The sequence below is a fragment of the Ictidomys tridecemlineatus genome, chromosome 12 (assembly GCF_052094955.1).
Source record: "Ictidomys tridecemlineatus isolate mIctTri1 chromosome 12, mIctTri1.hap1, whole genome shotgun sequence".
Classification (NCBI taxonomy): domain Eukaryota; kingdom Metazoa; phylum Chordata; class Mammalia; order Rodentia; family Sciuridae; genus Ictidomys; species Ictidomys tridecemlineatus.
In genome coordinates, this window is record NC_135488.1 from 55,586,282 (window position 1) to 55,609,814 (window position 23,533).

Here is a 23,533-nt window from a genome sequence, read left to right on the forward strand (position 1 = left end):
TTAATAGGTTACTTTAGGTCATTGACATCATAATATTCATTGTATTACTAGGCAGGTTACAGACTTAGTAACATTATGTAGCTTATTCCTCAGTTACATACTAAGTTGCAATGTGAAGTGTTAGGAGCTTTATGTAGGTCTCAAGAAATTCCAGTGTATAAAATTACTGTTATGTGGACAGATTTAGGTTCAGTGAAAGATTGTGGTTTTCTAACAAGAGGCTCCCTATATTCCTAGGAGCTGTGTGCCTGCGATCAAGATCGAGGCTGATAAGACTCTAACACAGAGTTTCCTCCTAAAAGACATTGCCACAGCAGCCAGGCAACCTGTGTCTTTTCACAGAAGTTTTCCCAGCGGCCAGGCATTCTGTGTCTTGTACAGAAACTTCCTAGCCACCAAGCATGCCACAGTCATGAAGCTATCAGAGACCTCAATCCCAAATACAGAACCCCTACACATGTCAGAATGAGGCCTTCAGCATTGCACCCAGACACCTGGTTGTAGAACTATCCTGAATGAGGCATGTTGCCTTCTTATCTAATTGAGGCTTAGGGAATATCATTAGAGCAGGACTGCTTTGTTGAAGTTTAATAGTGGCGAGCATATGAACAGGTATAAGAATTTTTAATGAGAAACAAATAAATCTCAAGAATACACATGTGATTGTGCCTGTTACCTTACATTGGGAAACCATAATCTATACGATTAATAAATGATATTTATATTGTCATTTCTATTGATGTTATGATTTGTTCATTTAAATGTTTTTAATGATTTTCAATATCCTGATGCGTATAAGAAAAATTAAGATTTGGGGGCAAAAATGTAGCCTTTCTACTGTGAAAGATGTTGGTAAGACCAAATTATTTATAGGGTGACCATAAAGTCAGAATTAAATTGACAAGGCAGGATTCATTTTCTCAGAGTAGCAAATTTTCCTAAATATCTCAAGATGACTTTTCATTTTAGAGACTAGCAAAATTATACAGTGAGGTTTATTGTGTTGAATATATATTTGTGAATAACTTACTATGTTCCAGGTGCTAAGATTGGTGCTGGAACCTTAGTGGTTAAAGTTGCAGATCAAAGCATGGAGTTGGAAGCTTAACAAGAACTATAAATGTAACTATAATCATAAATTTAATCATAATTATAAATATATGGCAATTATGACTATGAATATAATTATGACTATAAATATACCTATAATTATAGCATTTACTATTCAAAATAATTTACAACTACCAATAAAAGATATGCATTACATTTTGGTGTCTGTTATCCCTCACTAAGAATCAGTAATAATCCTTAATAAGTTGATAAAGGAACATTCTGGTTAGGAACTATTCTGTTTGGAAAAAGGGACTCTTCTCCCAATGATGGGTGACACTGAGACTGCCTGAGTATCAGAAGGTCCATCTTTTCAATTTCCATTTTCATCTTCTCTGAGACTCTTGTACTAATAATTAATTTCATTGCTGTAGAAAACTGAAGCTTCTAATATTAGTTATTAATGGCTTCATCTTACAGGTCCCTCATGGACTAGACATCACCTTAATATGATACAACATTCCCAAAATTCATTCATCAGACATGCACAAAAAATAGAAAAAAAAATGTAACTTCTCATTATAAAGAGGCAGCAGAAGGCAAGGAACATTATTGCTCCAGGAAAGAGGCACAAGTCCAGAGAGACAAGAGCCTAAATTTAGGGTTTTGTTGCAGATGTGGGAACAAAGGATGGATATCTAAGAAAGAAAAGACACTCTTTGTGACTTTTGAGACACGGGGAGGGATGGTGAAAGAGCAAACAGAAGGCTTGGAAACTTTCATTCTTGATGCTTAGCAGAGAGGGAAGTTGGTTTTATAAATGAGAAATTCAGGAGAGCCAAGATGTGTGTGGGATGTGAATAGTGAACTGTTTTAAATACGTTAAGCACCTGAGGTGTTGGTGAGTAGTTCAAACATATCTCCAAAAAATTAGAAATATAGGATGAGATTTTTTAAGATAAGTCTGGAGACTTAGTTTCCTAAGAACCTCATTTCAGAAAAGTCATTGAATGACCTCTATCTGGAGCCTCTAAATAAGAACTCCAGGATTTACAGTTTTAATCCATTGCCTAATTCATAATTTTCACATCTACTTTCCTTACTAAAACATTCCAATCATATCTTTGAACATAGAAAGAATGAGTTTTAATTTAGTGCTTGGAAAGAACAAGGTGTATTGGCCATTGATGTCTATCTAAAAAGAGCTATAAGAACTGAGAAATTGCATGCTTTGGAGATACTAAAGAAAATTGATTTCTTACTTGCTAAGGTGAAGTGCACATTTTTGCTGAAAACACCCATCACTTTAGCTGCAGAGTGGTAGCAGATGCTTTACTCAGACTCCCAGCACTTTAGTATCTATCAGCCCTTGATAGCAAAGTTTTTAGGAATTTCCTAGGTCCTTGCCAATTTACTTCTCCACTTTAATAATGTATTTATGTTCTTCTTCACTTGTGGATTCAGAACTCTTGTCTCTTTAATACTAGATTTTGAAATTTTGCCTAAGTCTCTGACAACTTTTTATTAATACTCATCTCCATTCCCATCCTTGTGATCTTATGATTTTTAAGTGATTGCTTATCATACTTCAATAGAAACCCAACTGTAGTAGTTTGTGATTTTCCTCTGAATTGTCTACTGGTGTACTGATTCACATAATCACCCTTCGACATATTGGATCATCATAATTTTGGCTCTTTGATGCACCTTCTTTATAATTTGGGAAGGTGAGGTTAGATAAAATTAAGGATTTTAGTTTATTTCTTTAGCAGTCTAAGATGCTTCCTATGTCATATATAAGGTGTAAACATTCTGGAAAAGGTGTTGACAATATATTCTATCTAATCTGGAGCAATATTTCTCAAATTTCTGTGGTGAGGAATCAGTTTTCTTTTTGTTATTGTTGTTGTTTTTTACTTTCCAATATGTTATAGATTGCTATTTTTACTAAATACTTCAAAAGTCAAGACCACTAATCACACATTGGTTGTTGGGACATTAGGTTGTTATATATGTTTGTAAAAATAGTTCTCAATTTTATTCCTATTTCATTGTAGACAAGTAACACACATTTTTAGAACTACTGTAGTGTACGGGCTGAACTTTGGCTTACACTGTATCTAGGACATGTGCAAATATATAGCAGGTGCAGTGAAACATTGGGATTGATTTATCTAAAGGGTAAAAATAATAAATTATATCTAAAATCTTTCAAATTTATAAATATTGACTTGTGATTAAATGTCATTCTTCAGCCATTTTATTCCTCTATGGAACCCTATTCCTGGGTACTTTTAAATAAAAAAATAATAATTAAACATAATTATATCTCACACTATTTGCTTACTATACATTAGGGACTAAGATAAGCAATTTAGAAACATTACTGTATTTCACTCTCACATTGACCTTATGAGGTAAGTAATTTTATAGATAAGGTCCTGGGGTGCAGAGAGGCTAATTGTCTTTTCAAAGTCACACAACTGTACCACTCCTGTTAAAACCAACATCTTCAATTCACAAAATAAAATTTAGATTACAGCCCTGTTTACCAGCCTTGAGAATTTATTTGGAGTATTGTATTGAATTTCATAATCCCAGTTTCTGGTAGTGATGTATTACAGGCCAGATTTCAAGCTCTGGGTTATAAAACCATGGCCCTTTTTATACTTCTTGTAGCCTAATTGACTTCCAAACCCAATCTAAAATATAAGATAGCATGAAACGTGAGGGTGATATGTTAATCATGAACAATCATGGAAAAAATAGAGAAAACAAGATTACTTTAGAACTATTAACTTTTTCCTAAATTGACAGAAGGTCATGAACTATTTTATGGTAGTCTTCAATTTTCACCCTGTATCCTCCTCTTAGTTTGCAAAATGTGCTAAAACACAATTTCTACTTTTCGTAGTTGAAGGGTGAGACCCTTAATTTGGTGAACTTTCCATCAGAGGAAATATTAAATATAGTCTGAAGGAGACTTTTGTTTTTGTTCTACTTCACACATGTCTAATTATGGAATAAAACTCAGCAGTAGTCTGGACCCCTATGGTAAATAACAAAATTTTACCAGCGAAATGGAAATGATGAAGATGTTTCATGCCCCAAATTCTGTCAGGAAACACAGGGAAGAAATTTGCATATTTTTCAAAGTTGGTAATAAACTGCCTGCTTTATCACAGACTCACAGAAACAAAATTTTGTTACTTGGTAAGACTGGTTGACCGGTCTACAGGAGACACTTCACAAAAACAAATTGGTTAAAAGCAACAATATGTTCAGGTAATTTTAAAAGTTCTAGTTTTTTTTTTCTTTTTAGGCTATCACAGGACAATTTCAAACTTAAAGACTCAGCCAGCAAATTAAGTACATTTTTATGTTTTATAGGTAGATAGCCTTCTGGGTTTGTAATAGTTGCTGACAGATTTGCAAGTCACATATAATTACTAGGGGAAGGGGGCTAGGGCACCATATGGCATCCACTCAAGAAATACTCTTGCAAAAACAAAGCACATCAAGGAGACCTTCAGTCACATGAGGAGAAAAGAGGACACTCCAGAGCTCTTCTGATTGAAACATGAACAATAAAACAACCCAAGTGTAAAAATGAAAAAAAAAAGGAGACATGCATCCAGTAATTAGTATTATTGGAGAAAATATTTTATTGCTTTTTTCTGGTCAGTGAAATAAATTAAAGAGTGAGAGTGTATGGATAGTGGCCATTAACTTTCATCAAATTCGGTTGCCAGGACATGGGTTGGGGTGGACTCAATAATGTTTGCAATTGTATATGGATTTTTTTATTATGTCCAATCTTCTTCTTTTTCTCTTTTTTAATTAAATTATTTATTTATTCTAATTTGCTATACATGATGGCATAATGCACTTAATTTCATATTACACATATGGAGCACAATTTTTCAAGTCCCTGATTGTACACAAAGTATTTTCACACCATTCATGTCTTCATACATGTACTTAGGGTAATGATGTCTAACTCATTCCACCATCATTCCTACCCCCTTACCCCCTCCCTTTCCCTCCCTCCTCTTGGCCCTATCTAAAGTTTCTCGATTCCTCCCATGCCCCATCCCCCTCACCATTATGAATCAGCATCCTTATATCAAAGAAAATATTTGGCCTTTGTTTTTTGGGGATTGACTTACTTCACTTAGCATTATATTCTCCAGCTCCATCCATTTACTTGGAAATGCCATGATTTTATTCTCTTTTAAGGCTGAGTAATGTCCCATTGTGTATATATACCAAAGATTCCCTATCCATTCATCTTACTAAAGGGCATCTGGGTTGGTTCGACAATTTAGCTATTGTGAATTGTGCTGCTATACACATTGATATGGCTGTGTCCCTGTAGTATGCTGTTTTTAAGTCCTTTGGGTATAAACCAAGGAGTGGGATAGCAGGATCAGATGGTGGTTCCATTCCAAGTTTTCCAAGGAAATCTTAATTCTGCTTTCCATATTGGCTACACCAATTTGCAGTCCCATCAGCAGTGTATGAGTGTGCTTTTTTTCTCTACATCTTTGCCAACAATTATTGTTGTGTGTATTCTTGATAGCTGCTATTCTGACTGGAGTGAGATGAAATCTGAGAGTAGTTTTGATTTGCATTTCTCTAATTGCTAGAGATGTTGAACATTTTTTTTCATATGTTTGTTCATTGATTGTATATTCCTTGTCTGTTCAGTTCCCTGGTCCATTTATTGTTTGGGTTAATTGTTTTTTTTTTTTTTTTTTTGGTGTTAAGGTTTTTGAGTGCTTTATATATCCTAGAGATTAGTGCTCTACTGATGTGCTTGTGGTAAAGATTTGCCCCCATTCTTTAGGCTCATTATTTACTTCACTGATCATTTCTTTTGCTGAGAAGAAGCTTTTTAGTTTAAATCCATCCCATTTATTGATTCTTGCTTTTAATTCTTGTGCTATAGGAATCTTATTAAAGGAAGTTGGGACATAATGACATAGTGGAGATTTGGGCCTACTTTTTCTTCCATTAGATACAAGGTCTCTGGTTTAATTCCTAGGCCCTTGATCCACTTTCAGTTTAGTTTTGTGCCTGGTGAGAGACAGAGGTTTAATTTCATTTTCTTACATATGAATTTCTAGTTTTCCCAGCACCATTTGTTGAAGAGGCTATCTTTTCTCCAATGTATGTTTTTTGTGCATTTGTCTAATATAAGATAACAGTAGTTATGTGGGTTAGTCTCTGAGTCCTCTATTCTGTACCATTGGTCTACAGGTCTATTTTCATGCCAATACCATGCTGATTATGTTGCTATTGCTTTGTAGTATAGTTTAATGTCTGAAATAGTTATGTCACCAGCTTCACTCTTCTTGCTAAGGATTGCCTTGGCTATTCTGGCTCTCTTATTTTTCCAGATGAATTTCCTGATTCTATGAGGGAATGTCATGCATTTTGATTGAGATTGCATTGAATCTGTATAGTGCTTTTGGTAGTATGGTTATTTTGACAATAGTAATTCTGCCTATCCAAGAACAAGGTAGATCTTTCCAATTTCTAAGGTCTTTTTAAATTTCTTTCTTTAGCATGCTGTAGTTTTCATTGTAGAGGTCTTTCAATAATAAGTTTATCCCCAATTTTTTTTTGAGGCTATTGTAAATGGGAGGATTTCCTAGTTTCTCTTTCAGAGGATTTGTCACTGATATACAGAAATGCCTTTGATTTATGGGTGTTGATTTTATATCTAGCTAATTTGCTGAATTCATTTATTAGTTTTAGAAATTTTATGGTGGAATTTATTACTGTTATGCCTTGTTTATGTATGAATCTCTTAATCAGTATGAAATGACCATCTTTATCCCTTTTGATTAACTTTGTCTTACAGTCTACTTTATTTGTTATAAATATGGAAACCCCTGCTTGTTTATGTAGACCATGTGAATGGCATATTTTATCCCAATATTTTACCTTCAGTCTGTGGGCATCTTTTCCTAAGAGATGAGTCTTTTGAAAGAAGTATATTTTTGGATCTGTTTTAATATCTAATCTACCAGAGTATGTCTTTTGATTGGTGAGATTAGAGTATTAACATTTAGGTTTATTATTGAGACATGAATTGTGTATTATCAGTCATTTCTGTTTATTTTTGGTATTTAGCTTGACTTGGTTTCTCCTTTGGTTGGCTTTTCCTTTATTGTAGTTCTTCCCTTTGCAGATTTTCATTGTATTGCTTTTTATTTCCTCCTCGTGGAATATTTTGCCATGAATGTTCTGTAGTGCAGGTTTTCTTGCTGTAAAATTATTTTATTTTTTGTTTATCATGGAAGATTTTTATTTCATTGTCAAATTGGAAGCTTAATTTTGCTGGATATAAGATTCTTGGTTGGCATCCATTATCTTTCAGAGCTCAGTATATGTTGTTCCAGGATCTCCTGGCTTTGAGGGTCTGGGTTGAAAAATCTGCTAAAATCTGAATTGGTCTTCCCTTTTAGGTAATCTGATTTTTCTCTCTTGTGGCCTTTAAAATTCTATCCTTATTCTATATGTTAGGTGTTTTTATTATAATGTATCTTGATATAGATTTGTTGTAATTTTTTACATTTGTTGGCCTATAGCCTCTTGTATTTAATATTCCAATTCATTCTTAATGCTTGGGAAACTTTCTGATATTATTTCATTGAAGAGATTGTGCATTTCTTTGGTTTGAATCTCTGAACCTTTTTCTAGCCCAATAAATCTTAAATTTGATCTTTTGATGGTATCCCATAATTTTTGGATGTTCTGTTCATTGTTTCTTACCATTTTCACTGTGAGGTCAACTTTATTTCCAAGATTGAATATTTTGTCTTTGTTGTCTGAGGTCCTATCTTCCAAGTGATCTAGTCTCTTGGTGATGTTATCTATTGAGTTTTCTATTGAGTTTTTAATTGGCTTATTATTTCTTTCATTTCAAGAATTTATTTATTTATTTATTTTATAGTAGCTCTATCTCTTTCTGGAAGTAATCTCTTGCAAATTGTATTTGCTCTCTTATATCCTTGTTGATGTGATCGATTTTTGCCTGTACCTGCTCACTTAGGTCATTCTTGAATTCTCAAGTCATTTTAGTTATGCATATTCTGAACTCCTCTAACATTTCTCCTACTGTGCTATCTATGGTTTCTATTATTGCGGTATCTTGGTTTGTTAGGGGAACTTTCCTCCCTTGTTTTTTTTCATGCCATATTGTCTTATAGTGTCCCTATAGGTTACCAGTATCTCACCTTTAAGGGAGAGATCAATATTATAGCACTCAATGTACCCAACATGCAGCCTTATATCAGTTAGCTTCTATTTTCACATTTATAGTTTTGTCATTATAATCAGAAATGATGAGTTTGGTTATCTTCTACTATATAGTCAGTAGGTTTGCATAATGGTTTACAGTTTCTTATGGTAGAAGGGGGAACTGAGGGATTGGCTGAGATGTTTGTGAGGTAGGATGTGAGAATATGGAAGTATTAGATTATATGACTAATGAGAGGGCAATCATAGAAGTTGGCTGTTAGTAGAAGAAACAAGAGGTAGGCAACCCCACGCAAGACTTCCTGTTACCTCAGCAACAAAATAAATATTATCTCCCCTAGTAGAGAAACCTCTGGTGCAGCTAGACCCATAGGGAGGGACCTTGTTGACATCTTACCAGGTCCTTATTGTTGTCCCTTGATAGAAGCAGGGATATCCCAGTTTTATGGTGGTGGTAGCCTCAAGCCTATATATACCCTGATGTTGGGCTATGGAGCCACCCTTTGGTGCATAAGGAACACTGGAACTGAGTAGGTGATGGGTGGCTCATGGGCCTCTCTCCAGATCTCCAGGCCACGGTGTGGTGGAGGGGGCGGGCCTCTCTCTTTTTTTTTCCTCTCTCTTCATAGTGATCCTCTCCTTCTTCTTCTCCTCTTTGCCAGTGTTTTTTCTTTCTTTGTATTCTTGGAATGATTTCTAATGTGGAGCATCACATAGTAGTTATATATCCAATTGCTTCTAACAGAAATGCAAATGAATTTTAAAAAGTCTTTAACATTAAATGTGTGCACATACATATGTAATGCAGTTTGATACACAAATTGGAAATACCTGTGATCCCACTATATTTATTCTAAAATATATCCACAGATCTTTTTTGATACTCTTCAAATTTATTCTGGTGAATCATTCTACACTAAGTGGAATTCAATGCATAAATCTAAATGTGGGGCAACTCTTTGATTCAGTTATTGTGTCCTGAATAGCTAATACATATCATTATATATTCTATATGTTGGTGATATAGATATACAAAACCAAAAAATAATTCAGCTTCTTTCTAACAGGATTGTCTGGTTAAGGGGTATTTAAATATACCCAAGGTATTTCTATTTGGGGATTGATGCAAAATATATTTACTGTAAAATGCAGGTTGTTCCTTAAATTAAAACATTGAAAAGTTAATCTATCCTTCTTTATGTGTGTGTGTGTACTCACACATGTATGCCCACATGTGAGTATGTAACAGAATCATTTGCTTTCAGGAATCATCTTCTCAATTTACCATTTCCTGTATCCCATGGATGTGGAGTTAGGATGACTCTAAAAAAGAAGTGACTATGATAAAGCAGAATGATCAAGAGACTAGTCATGTGTCTTAGAGTAACAACTGTTTCTGGAAGATGTTCATGGCATAATGCTTTTGTTATGATTTGGATACAAAGTGTCCCCCATAAACTCCTATGTTAATGCAGAAGTGTTCCAAGGTGAAATTAATGGATTATAAAACCTGTCACCTCATCAGTTCACCCTAGTTTGAATAGACTAACTGGTTGGTGACTGTAGGCAGGTTGGGTGTGGCTAGAAGAAGTGGTTTACTGGGAGTGTGCCCTTTGAGGGTTTATCTTCCCTCTGTCCCCTTCCCTTCTCTCTCTCTACTTCCTTGTCAACATGAGCTGAAGAGCTATCCTCTGTCACACCTTCTGCCATGATGTTCTAGCATACCATGGGCTGGACTTGAGTCACAATAAACTTTTGCTCCTCTATGTTGTTCTTGTCAGGTGTTTTGATCATTGGAATTAAAAGCTGAGTTACACAACTCCTTCCTATACCCAGTGTTTTGTCTTAAAATTATTATTGCTGAGTAGGAATTGATATCACTACTCATAATTCCCAGTGATGTTTCAATTCCAGGATTCTTATATTTGTAAAGTAAAGGTGCAGTTATTCATAATTCTTTGTGTTTGAAAGTACCCCTCTCACTCGCTTCCTGCATTCATACTCTATCTTTTCTGTTTGTATTAATGTGTGTCATTATTACCCTCCTTTCCATTTCTCCCTACTTACAATAAGAATCACATATGGGGTGGCTGTGTGCAGTGGTACACACCTGTAATTCTAGCAGCTCAGGAGGCTGAGGCAGGAGGATCACAAATTCAAAGCCAGCTTCAGAAAAATCAAGTCCCTAAGCAACTCAGTGAGACCCTGTCTCTAAATAAAATACAAAATAGGGATGGGGATGTGGCTCAGTGGTTGAGTGCCCATTGCTTCAATCCCTGTTATCTCCAAAAGAATAGAATCACATGGGGTGGAAAAGTTAACTGATTTGTAAGGATATGCAATCCTCAATCAACACAACAAGAGAAGTGTTGACATTAATCATAAAATGGAATCTCTGATCTTTAATTTTCTATTGTCAAAATAGGGTCATATCCCCATGAGTCAAGCAATTTTTACAAAAATCATACATTTATTGTGAGTTGTATTTAGTCATAACTTTGTGCTATGATATCATAGAAAGTCCTATCTGTATTCTTTGTAATTAAGTCATTATCTGAAAAATGTGAGATTGTTACTGGTGTCTATCATTTTTTTAATAGATGTCTTCCTGAAACTTGTTTTCAAATTTGCATATTGCTTTTCTTGTTTTAGTCTGTGTGAGTGTGTGTGTGTGTGTGTGTGTGTGTGTGTGTGTGTGTGTGGAGAGAGAGAGAGAGAGAGAGAGAGAGAGAGAAGAGAAGAGAAGAGAATAATTGTTACTATAATACAGAAATATATATTTACATGATTGCCATAATACAGAAAAATATTTTGAATGTTTTTATCGCCTGAACTGATGTAATATTTTCCTCATATTCTGTGTAGTCTTGACTGTTTTTGTTAACTGAATAAAACTTTTGTGTCTTCCAAGTAGTGGATGGCAACTCTGAATCTGGTGACTCAGTTCTCAAGAATAAATAATCAAGGGTTGAAATATAATGAGGCATGATAGGTTGCAAATAAAGAACCAAAAAGTTGAAAAGCAGAAAACAAACAAACAAAAAATCACTGTCATATGATTTCTCTGGAAGAAAAACTAACAGAGTCTCAAGAGAAAGCTACAATATGGATAATTATATGCATGGTAGTTAAGAAGGGAATTACCGAGACTGGGCTGAAGTTATTGTGCTGTTCTAGCTGGCGGATAGAGACTGAGGGAGTAGTCAGTGCACAATGGGTAGGAGCCAGCGGATTTGTAAATTACGCCTGAATGCCTCACATGCCCACCTTTGACAGGAAGTGACAAATACTCATGGCTGAGTTACATTTTACTGTGCAGAAATCATTCATTTGCTTGACGTTGCTCTCCCACAAAGGGGGCCTTCTGTTGTTTCACCTTTGCAATTTAAAAATTTATAGTGAAATTATATTCTGTTACTTATTATGGCTGTGTACCACCTTAGACTACCATTAATCACAAAGGCAGAGAATAGAATAGAATGATTTCAATGGTGTGTCTCTTCTGCCCTGAAAAGAAGCAGGAAACCAAATGCACAACAGGAAAGAATAGGGACTAGACAAAGGCGGGAAGAAAAGGACACATATTTTGAGACCTTTTGTGTTAAATGTTATAATAAATGACTCTGCAATTTGGGGCATCTGTATTGAATTTGTAATATATTATTTTGGAAAACAAAGCCAAAACTTGATTATGTAATACTGTGTTATTTCTGCAGCTGGCACTATTGTTAGCAAATAAAAAAAAAACTTAATAAGATCAGGAAAATGCCTCAGTTGGGCTTATTATTAAAAAGGTGATATTTTCATTTAGAGTTTTCACTTAGTCTCTTGATCTTACTTGATCACATTGGAAACTGAGAAGTCCTTGGCTTGGAAGAGCCCTTAGTTTTCATAGACCAATTTCTCTGAATGCTGTATGCATTCTGTGTGGTGCTTTTAAAACATAGTCGTGGATTCCTTTACACTCATTCCATCAATAGGAGGTCTCTATATATCTTATCCCCTTTGAAAATGGGCACATTTTGTGATGTTGGAAATGGAATGGGAAATGATAGAAGTGACATGGTGCCACATACCTTCTGAGAGCAGGTCACACAAAGGCACCCCAGTTCCTGTACTGTCTGCTTGAAGACTCACTCTTGAAAGTTTTACCTCCCATGTGAGCAGTTTGATGACACTGCCTCGCTGGCACTATATAAGGAAGTCTAAATTGATACGCATTGGTGTACAAAAAGAATCATAGGCGCCAACTCTCTGAGTCCAAAAGGAGAAAGTTTTGCTCAGACAACCCCAGTGTTAGCATCCAATAACACTCACTTATAGCCATCATTTTGCTTTGACTAGATGAGGCACCCAAACTGTTACCACCCACAGGACCTCTTTATGAATAAATTAGTTCAGAGAAAAAAAGTGAATGATGTTTTTTAAAGCAATAATTTTGGGATGAGTTGCTATGCAGCAATAGATAACAAGAACCCTCTCTGAAACTAATAAAATGAAGTTGTTTCCTGTATTGCAGGATGGGTGAAGGCTGCAGGTAACGGTACATCATTGACACAAAGCAGGCACTCAGTCAATTAGAGCAATTTTACTAACAATTTTTTAAATTCTATCAAAGCTTTATGAATAGAGAAAAACATTCAGTCAAAATTCCATCTTCCCAGTGTTAGAGGCATGAAATTCTCTATGACACTTGAGTTGGATAAGTTGAATGGATTTGTTTCAATCAATAAAATCTGTGTCAAGTCATAAATGTCTGGATTGGAAGTGTAACTATGTCTCAGTTGGTCTGTGCTTTCTCCCCATTTTGGATAATCCCAGACAACAGAGGGAGTATATTGTTCTGAAAGGAGTTTCCCTCCTCAATTGGGAAAGGCCTCCGACATGCTCACTTTGCTCCTGGATGCTTTTCTCTTCCTGTGTGTCTGTCCACCTCTGTCTGATGGAGCTGTCAATGGCAGGGTTCTCAGTGGTCACTCAGGGATGTTCTTTACTTGCTCTTGGGTTTTCCATCCCCAGAGTACCTAGGTCAGAGTAGGGCCCCTCGTGGAATCCATAATACTGGTTCATTTCTTCACAGTGTCAGCTAATATGTTTTCTTCACACTTAAAGCAATAAGTATTCACACCATTTTTTGCTACCTCAATATCCTCTGAAGATTCATATGAGAGGCCAGTGATCAATTTTACAGTGATGCCTGGAAGCTCAGCACAATGAAGAGCTTATTTTAAGTAGAAAGAGTCATAATATCATGGCTTTCTACATAACAACTGTCACTTAATATTTAATAACAACTTGATATTTTAAGATTGATTTTAAACTTGTAATTTATCTTCCTGTTCTATTTTAAGTGCTTTATAAATTATTTACTTTATATCTTAATATAAAATTATGAAACAAACTCACCTAAAGAAAAGTTTGTCATACTTTGTAAAAAACAAAACAATAAAACATTGGTTTGATTCTTTGGTTTAGATTAAATTAGTCAATATTTAAAAATAGTGCCAGGCATATTGGTGTACTCCTGTAATCCCAGCCAATCGGGAGGCTGAGGCAGGAGGATAGAGAATTCAAACCAAGCCTCAGCAACAGGAAGGTGCTAAGCAACTCAGTGAGATCCTGTCTCTAAATAAAATACAAAAAAAAAAGCTAGGGGGGGCTGGGTATGTGGCTCAGTGGTTGAGTGCCTCTGAAATTAATCCCCACCCCCCACCTCTAAATGTTACATTTTAATACTGGATACAAAGATGTATACTTTATATCAATTTTAATTTGGTATGTATGTATTTATACAACATATATTTATGTGTACAGATACAAATTTAGCATCTTATATGTTAGACACTAGACCAAAAATGGTAAATTACTTCACAATAATCATGATGTTTTAGTAAATGCAAAACAATAGAAAACAATTGTTTTACTAATCAGTTGTTCAGTTTGGGGGCCAACTTAATTTGGATTTCAGTGTCATGTCTTGCAATAGTTTTAATACTAAACAGCTAGTAATGATGACTTAAACAACCTTTTGAAAATATGATTAATGGATTCAATAAGAAATAATACCACATCATTGCAAATTCAAAGAAAAAAACTTCATCACTTCCCAAAAGCAACCTAAAATTTGAAGACCCAGTAATGATATGTTGATTGTTGGGCAATTTATTCTATTTTCTGAATTAGCCTCAGGGGAAAGATATGGATGCAATTGTTGTTGACTATTCTTCTTCTGAGTGATATATGTTTACTTAATGTGGTCTCATGCCAGAAAAGAAAGAGAGAGAGAGAGAGAGAGAGAGAGAGAGAGAGAGAGAGAGAGAGAGAGCGAGCATTAAAAAGGAGAATTCTGCTCAAAGAGTCCTTTGGAAAGCAAGCATTCATAGAAAATATTATTTTTAGATTTAAGCAAAAAAAATCTTTTATTTTCTTCCAGTTCCATATTACGCACAAAACATTTGCTTATAGTTATACAATTTAGAGGAGTTCTGCCTTAAAAACTCCATCTTGACAAGAATTGAATGAAAAGAATTTTGTCTACTGTTTCCCCCAATGTTTCACACAGCCAGTCTGTTTCTTGCAATGCTTTTATTCACTAAGGCTCTAAATTATTTGGTTTTGGTTAGAATAAAAGAAAAAGAAGCAGCATGACTCAATAACACAAGCTTCTTTTGCTAACAGATTACATTTCAGCAGGCTATTGTCTTGTGCCTCTCTTCTCACACAGATGATTTCTTTGGCCTTATGGTCATTTGAGTTCCATCATTCTTTGAATTTCTTGAGTTTTTCAATAGTATCTTTGATTACTTCTTGCTGTTACACTAAATAAGGACCACATGGTTCTTTCAAATAAATAATGGAACTAGGAGTGACTGTGGCTGATCTGTTGACTCATGAAATCATAGAGAAGATGTAGTATAGCTTTTTTATATTTGCAGAAGTCAGAAAATACTCAAAGCCAAGTGGCTAATTGGTGGCCAAATCAGAGATGCTGGCATTTTGACATGACAATTGCCACTATTTTGATATGTCAAAAATGAGACTATAAAAAAATGGGACCATGCTTTCTACTCAGGAATAATAAAATTTGTTAGAAGCAGTTGCTACGGAGGATATTGAGGATATTTTCAACCATGATTTTATTGTCCTATGTCACCTTTCCAGTTTGCCAGAGCTGAGCTACTATTGATTTTCAATTCACAGACTGGACTCTGTTGTTTCCTGTTCAAGTGAGACTGAAGAGCATTCCAGCAGCCCCCTGCCCCTCACTTGTTGGGATTTAGTGCAAACCACTTTTTCCTGTCACTAATCACCGGTCTGTGTCATTCACGATATGAACGTCCAAGATTGCTGTTATTCACCTCTAGCCATTATCCCCTTAGTTGCCTCTGAATTATCTCCCTTCATTTCTGCATAGTTATAGCTGCCTTCTAATGCTTCTGAACCTGCTTGTTAGGATGATAATTTCTTCATACTTCTACCTGAAATCCCAAGATGAAGGTGTGGATTCATCAAAGTGATGGGTATGTTCATGCTTTTACTAAACAGAGGAACTGGATTTTCTTTCCACCTTTCTAAGTTCTGTAAATTTCATTACCGAGAGCCACTTCTTTTTCCTTCTTTGGGCATTCATTAATTTAATTTGGGCTATATCAGAGATGCAAATCCATACCATAATCTTTGCACAGTACACTCAGACACCATTTTATATCTCCCCTGTGGCTGCTGAAGCAAGCTCTGAAAAAAAAAAGAATCCTTTGCTAGTTCACATTTGAGCCGTCTTCATTTATTTCCACAGTTAAAACCATGTTGTGACATATTCTGAGAAAAGAACCTGTTCTTATTAAGGGTAGTTCTTCTTTTAATACAACAAAGACAAGGCTGCTTAGGGATGTCTTGAAAACCCGGAAAGCTCCCTTTGGCAGGATCATCAACGTGGGCAGCCGGCAACAGTGGATTATATAAGGACTGATTGACAAATACCTAGTGGAGATGCATCACAATCTCTCTGAACTTTAAATGCCTTACCCGGAAAAAGGAAGATAAAGAGATCTATCTCATGGGTCAGTTGACAGAAAGAAAGTGATGAATGTAAATTAACTAGCACAGTCTTCCTACATGTTCCTTTGATTTCTTTCTAAAAGTATCTGGCATCCATCATCACTAAAAGTGTATGGTGGACTATCATTTTTCAGAAGTTGTTTTTTTTTTTGCTGGTTGAAGATAATATATATTTATTTCGATATTTCTTTTTCTGAAAAAAATATTAATTCAAATAATACTTGTTTTAGTCAGTGCCTATTGTAAGCCAGATTGTTGCTTAAATATCAGGATGAGGGAAGGGGAGAAGCATAGTTACTGCAATATTATAGGGCAGGTTTAGGAAAGTGTTAGGCATAAAATGATAGGAACACATGCTGGAGAATATCATGCCAAGTGAAATGAACCAACACCCCTCAAAACAAAAGCCGAATGTATTCTCTGATATGCAGATGCTAATTCACAATAAGGGGGAAGGGTTCTAAGGAAGAATAGTTACTTTAGATTATGTAGAGGGGAATGAAGGGAGGGGTATGGGTATAGAAAGGATAATAGGATGAACTGGACATTATTACCCTATGTACATATACAACTATATGACCGATGGGATTCCACATCATGTATAACTAGAAGAGTAAGAAATCATCCTCCATTATACATACGAAGTATCAAAGTACATTCTACTGTCTCATATTAATAATTAAATTTAAAAAATTTAAAAAAGGGAAATATACAAAATACTAATAATTTCTACAGGGGAAATCAGTTCAAAATTGCCCACTGAGAATATACCTACAAGTAGGATTGAGAAGATCATATTTCATATTTTTCTGGAAAATATAAAAGCATGTCCTTAACTTACAAAGATTTTAGGAAATGGAAAATACTCCTGAACAACAGAGAGTAGATGGATGGGATGAAATTAGTAGGATTATCAAAGAAAGAAGAAGAGAAACCCAAGATATCAGGAAGTAATTGATGCTGAGTGTACAAGGCACTTTACATGTATTATTGTTTAATCCTTAATGAGGTAGATGCAGTTACTTTTATCTTAATCTTTTAAGTGTTGAAATTGAATCCCAAAGTGATGACATGACCTGTCTAACATCACAGCCAGAAGTGGAGAAGCTGGGTTTGGAAACCATGCAGTTTGGCTCCACAGGCTGTGCTCCTAACCACTGCATTTTACTAGCTCCTGATGGAAATGTAAGCAAAAGTGTAGCCAATTATCCCCTGTAGAAAAAAAATAGAGATTTCAAAGTCAGCAAACATAAAGAGCAGGAAGTCTTTTTGAGGTTTCTATTTTGGCAGTTGAGTAGGTGCTTGTGCAAGTTAATAAGGTAAAATTCTGGAAGCGATGTATGGAGATTTTTAGATTAGCAAAAGACTCTCGAGTGTTTTAGCAAGTATCTATAAAATTGAAATAATAATTTAATATTCATTAACACGTTTATAGTAAAAGTATAGTTTACATTACAATAAATTTTTACATAACCTAGGAGCTAATTCTAATAATTATTGTTGAATTATTTATAATGTTACAGATATGAAAACCTTAGTGCATGTTTTTTTAAAGAAGGGTCAGTGAACCTCATGATCACTGTGGTTCATGAGAAAAAAATGACACAGGTCTAAAAGGATTAAGCACTCTACTGAATCTTTTGTGAATAATCAAAATGTTTTTTCGTCTGTAAATTATATTGCATTCCATTCCATTGCCTTTGTGGTCTACAATAATATCTGGAGAATAGTGATTGCTCAATAAAACACTTGAATGATAGATTAATTCAAATATGCATTTGTTTAAATAAATAAAAAATTGGTAGAAACCATAAAAAAACAGTTTTTCTGAATTTGAATTTGTATTCTTTCTTTCTCATTGTTTAGTTTTTGAAACAAAAGATGAAATATAGTACTGTTTTAAAAACACTAGTACAATTCCTGAAGGAACCATGCTTTTAACTTGTTAGTGAATTTTATTGAGCTACTTATTTATTCATGTTTAAAATTATTGAAACTTGCTAGTAATAATTTTTTGAAAGATTTACTTTGTAGGTGTTCAGAGTTTCAGGCTTTGACATCTCTGTGTGTGTGTGTGTGTGTGTGTGCATACACATATGCACATAAAAACACATAGTTGCATTTGCTTCCTCTTGACATTTTCAAATGTCATCTTAATATATTAAATGCTATTATACAATAATAAGAAATCTCGTTTTTCCTCCTGAGAAATGTGCTTCAGGGAGTCTGAATGAATTTTTTGGCTGAAAATACTAAAAATGAGCCAAGTATAATTAAAATAGTTTGATAGCAACAGGGAGTAAGACAGATAATTTCTTTGCTGTGTTTATAATTCTTTATTTTAAAAAATGGAGAATTATTTTTCTCTGGCAGAGAGGATGATGAACATTCCTGCTAAGAAGAAAATATTCAGATTACCACACCTGCGTTAATTTTGTTTTCTTATACATTGCAAAGACACTGTGATCCAATTTTAAACAACCTGAAGGGAAAACAGGTGGTATTAAAATTTTCAATTCCTTAAGCATTGCATATATGTTTTGAACTTTTTGAAATATCATATGAGTAGTGATTAAGATCATCTGTTTTTCTTAGTGTTCTAGAATATCTTAAGTTGATTCTTAGAATATTAAGATATTTAAGTCCTTTAACTTTCCACAACTTTGCACAGGTATTATCACTTTTCCTTGATCAAAACAAAAAACAAATAGAATGCATTATTTTAAAACCATTTTTAAACCATATCTTTGATTGATGGAGTCACTCAAATGTTTAAACTCACTATTCTATGAGCTTGCAATAAAGTATTTGTGCAGGCAACTACCAAAAAGAATTCTAATTCAGGATTAATAAGACTGCCAATGTAAAGTCGCCGTTCCCTATTTATGACAAAACTTTGCCTCCACAACTGACTATAAAATGGAGAATGGTAATACTGTTTTTGTGCCTGTGTTGCAAAAGAGTCCATGTAAAAAGAATGAATGGATCTGTATTTATTAGGACAACAATCCATATAGAATTCTGGAATAAGCAAGGGAACAAAATTGACAATGGAAAAAAATAACTAACAATTCTTTGGAAAATAAAAGATGTTAAAATGTAAAAATGTTTTCTCATTCATTACTGAGTGCATTTCCAAAACAAGGAAACCATATTTTTGTCTTGATGTCTTTTTGTAGTCTTAGGTCATAAAGCTCTTAGCTATGATGTCATGTATCTTACAAAATCTCCTGGTCTGTCTGCTCAACTCAGTACTTTTGAACTCCTAATCACTCACCACCTAGTTTTTCATATAAATACAGCTATTGAAGGACCCATTCATTTTAAGATATCTGTTGATAGTTCACAGTGACCACTGTTAATAATTCAAAGGTGATTGACAGCATCCCTCTCCTTCCAATCAAACACTTTAGCTACATATATTAGGAACAGAATACTGTCATATCATCTTTCATCTTCTCCTTAAATAAGGGGTGACTTCACTCTGTAGTAGAGTCTGTAGATAGAGCCCTGTCTTTAATCTCTGCTTTGTGATAATGAGGTGTGTCCCTCCCAATCCTAATCTTAGTGTGGCTAATGAGACTGCAAAGTGAATTCCTGACAAACATCTCTACCCTGCACAATGCAGAGCAAAGATATTTCCTCTACTCACTGGCTTCTTTGGATGCTGTGTGGGTGGATACCTGTCCTCTTCTGTGTAGTATGTAAAGGAACACCTGTGTGGGGAGACCTGTGGAAGAGGTGCACAAAGGACAGACACACAGGGAAGGTGCAGACAGACAGAGGATAAAAGGTGCTTACCCTTCTCTGCTGTCATCTTTGATAATCCAAAAAGTTACATGTTATCCACTACCAATGACTACACTTTAGCCAGTATTCCTTTTAATCCTGAGTGCTAGCTAACTGAGATAAGGACCAGGTTAATGCAAATACAGAACCTCTTTCCTTCAAAGGACGTCATTATGTAAACCAGGTAGTGCATTTGCAGTTATCTTAATAGCCTCAATAGGGAATTGCTGGGCATTCCAATTGTGGGAATCAGGGCAACAGTTACCCCCTGAGAGTTTGCTCACCAGGGGAACACTTCCCTGTCTATTTCCATGGTCAGAATACCTACAGTAGCACATAAGCAAAACTGAACAGAATAGCAATACAAAACTTTGTATAATTAAATTGACAATTGAAGCACCACCAACAATGATTGACCAGCAAATGCAATTTGAACCTGAATAGGTTAACTACCTTCTAAGAAAATAGGAGGTTTAAATAGAAATCAGAGTTTCAAAACAAAAAATCTCAAAAAATATAAGACACATGCCCAAATTGTTTGTCAAATCCAAAACTAGGAATGTCTCTAATTGAATGTGAGAAGATAATTAAGAGAGCAAAATTGAGTAACATATATGTTGGGATTACCAGGTTAAGTTTAAACAGCAGCTGTGATAAAAATGGTCAACAACCAACTATGAACAGTTAAAATAAAATAGAGTCTTGGCAAAGACTTGATAAAGTAGTAGCAGGTTGAAATTTTAGAGCTAAAAAAAGTATAATAAGCAAATTAAAAACCTCATTAAATGGTTTAAGCAGAATAGACATGACAGAGGAAGTAATCCGTAAACTGGAAGATAGATCTACCAATAAAAATTATCTTATTTGAACAACAGAAAGAAAACAGATTGAAGAAGTGAACAGTAAATTATGTGTAGCAATTAAAAATACCTAATAATTGTGTCATCCGAGTTTCTGAAAGAATAATAAAAGAAAGATAAGACTGAAAAACATTTTTGGAGAAATAATAGCTTAAAAGTTACCAGTTGTGACAAAAAAAATCACAAACTTATAGAACCAGCCCAAATAGACAAACTCAATTTCATGCTTGGACATGACATAAACAAACTGCTGAAACTTTAATTAAAAAAAAATCCTGAAAGCACCCAGAGAGAAATGAGCCTTTCATTACCTATCACTATATTTGAATAACAGTTCAAAATTTTATTGTTCAAATTTTGTTGTTCAGAAACTTGAATGACAGTTCAAATGACCTCTGTCTTCTCATTAGAAACTAGAGGTCAAAAGTGAAGTGCACATTCTTGTTCACTACCTGAACAAAAGCACATGATCACCTACTGAGCTATACCACAAGCTATCCTAAAGTTTATTTTAATGCAGGATTTCTATAAAGGTCCTATTAGCATTACTTTTTTTTGTTAATATGCATATTCCTTCTACAGAATGTAAATTTAAATGTATTATTTTGGCCATTTAGAATCCTGAAGGCATGAAACATTCTGTTAAGGTTTTAAAATAAGTACATTTAAAAATTTCATCTTTCTTTCATAGAAATTGTATAAGTGAAAAAATTCAATCTTCAGAAATTAATTGAAAACCACTAGTTTAGAGATTTAAACTAAAAAAGTATATTCTAGCTTTTTAATTCTTTACAGAAATAAAAAAAGTGTGTTGCAACTAATATATGTGGAAATGTCCTTAAAACTTTGCCTTCGTATTTATTCATTTCTCTTTGATATGAAGTACCAGTAAAGAAAGGACACATTCTCCTTTACGAGGCCACCAAGGTTCTTGTTAGGGGAATGTGTTAGGTTTTTTCCATCAGAACACATCAAGGCACTTATCAGTGAGTTATAGAATTCAATAAGAACTTGATAAGCATCATTTTGTGAAGAGCCACTCAAGAATTTGTGTTGGAATTAAAATGTGTGGATAAAAACAAAAAATAATAATAAATTAGAGATATCTCTAGGCAAGAATAAATCAAATATGTGATCATGACAGATAAAGTAGCTAAAGTTCATACCCTGCAGAGAGAAAACTGATTTGACTTGATTTGAAATTGGAAAAGAAACAAAAATGTAATGCTGACAACAGTGTTGAGCAGTCAAGGGCTATCAACACTTCGTGACAGAGCCGTGTAAATGTGTGCACATTTATGTCTTTGGTAACCATGCACAATCAGCTCCTGCATTTGGTTTAATTTCATGGCTGTGAAAACCCACAGGGATGTCAATTACCAGTCATCAACTGAATGCTTTACTTTTGGAAAATGGAGATTTTGTATTACATAAACCCAATCATAGAAAAATTTCCTAATAAATCCTCAGCAAACAAACAAAAACATGACCAACATGACCAAATATCTATCTATCTATCTATCCACTCAATTTATATATATATATATATATATATATATAAATAAATTATATATATATATTTAATGAATCAGAGCACTGAAAGCCTTCAATAGCATAGCCTTTGTGTGCTTGTTCTTTTATTGTGCTCCTAACAAAGGTAGGTCAATAAAAGGAGGAATATGTTCAATTCATGCTAAAAAAAAATCAACATAGAACCAGAACAAAACAAACAACATAAACACAAACAAATGCACACTTACCAAAAAAATTTATGACACATGAAAACAATTTAGAAATCAGCTATTAATAAAATCTTTATTTTTGTGGCAATGGTATTGAACTCAAGAGTCCTTGATGGACATCAGACTATACTATAATCCTTTTAATTTTAATTTTGAGACAAGGTCTCACTAAGGTGTACAGACTGGCTTTGACTGTGCAATTCCCCTGCCTCAGTCTCCAAGTTGCTGGGATTATGGGCATGTGCCACCAGGTCCTATTTAATTTTTATTTAATGTAACAGCATATCCAATTAAGATGCTCAGATAATGAATGCAATTAAACATAGTTGCTGTATATATTTTATTAATTTTAAAGCAATATATATGGTTGTAAAACATATATTTTAGTTTAATTTGTGTTTTTTCAGTCAAATGTTTTCCCTGTATAGCACACAAACTGGGTTATACATTGTGCTTTATGATAATTTCTTTAATGGTAAAGTTTACATTTTATATTAATGTTTCACTTTTGCAAATATGAATTTTTATGATCACAGAGTAAAGATTTGTTAATAATGTTTTTTGATATATAATATTTAAAATTACCACTTTTATAGCATTTCTATAACTATCCTTTGTGTAAGCATTTTAAATTTTCACAAAATGTGCACACCCATCCCACCACCACCCAGGTGCACAGGTAGAGTGATACAAATATCACAAAATGAGTGTTCTACCTCTGAGTGTGTCTAAATACTTTTTCCCACAAGTAACTACTATTCAGAT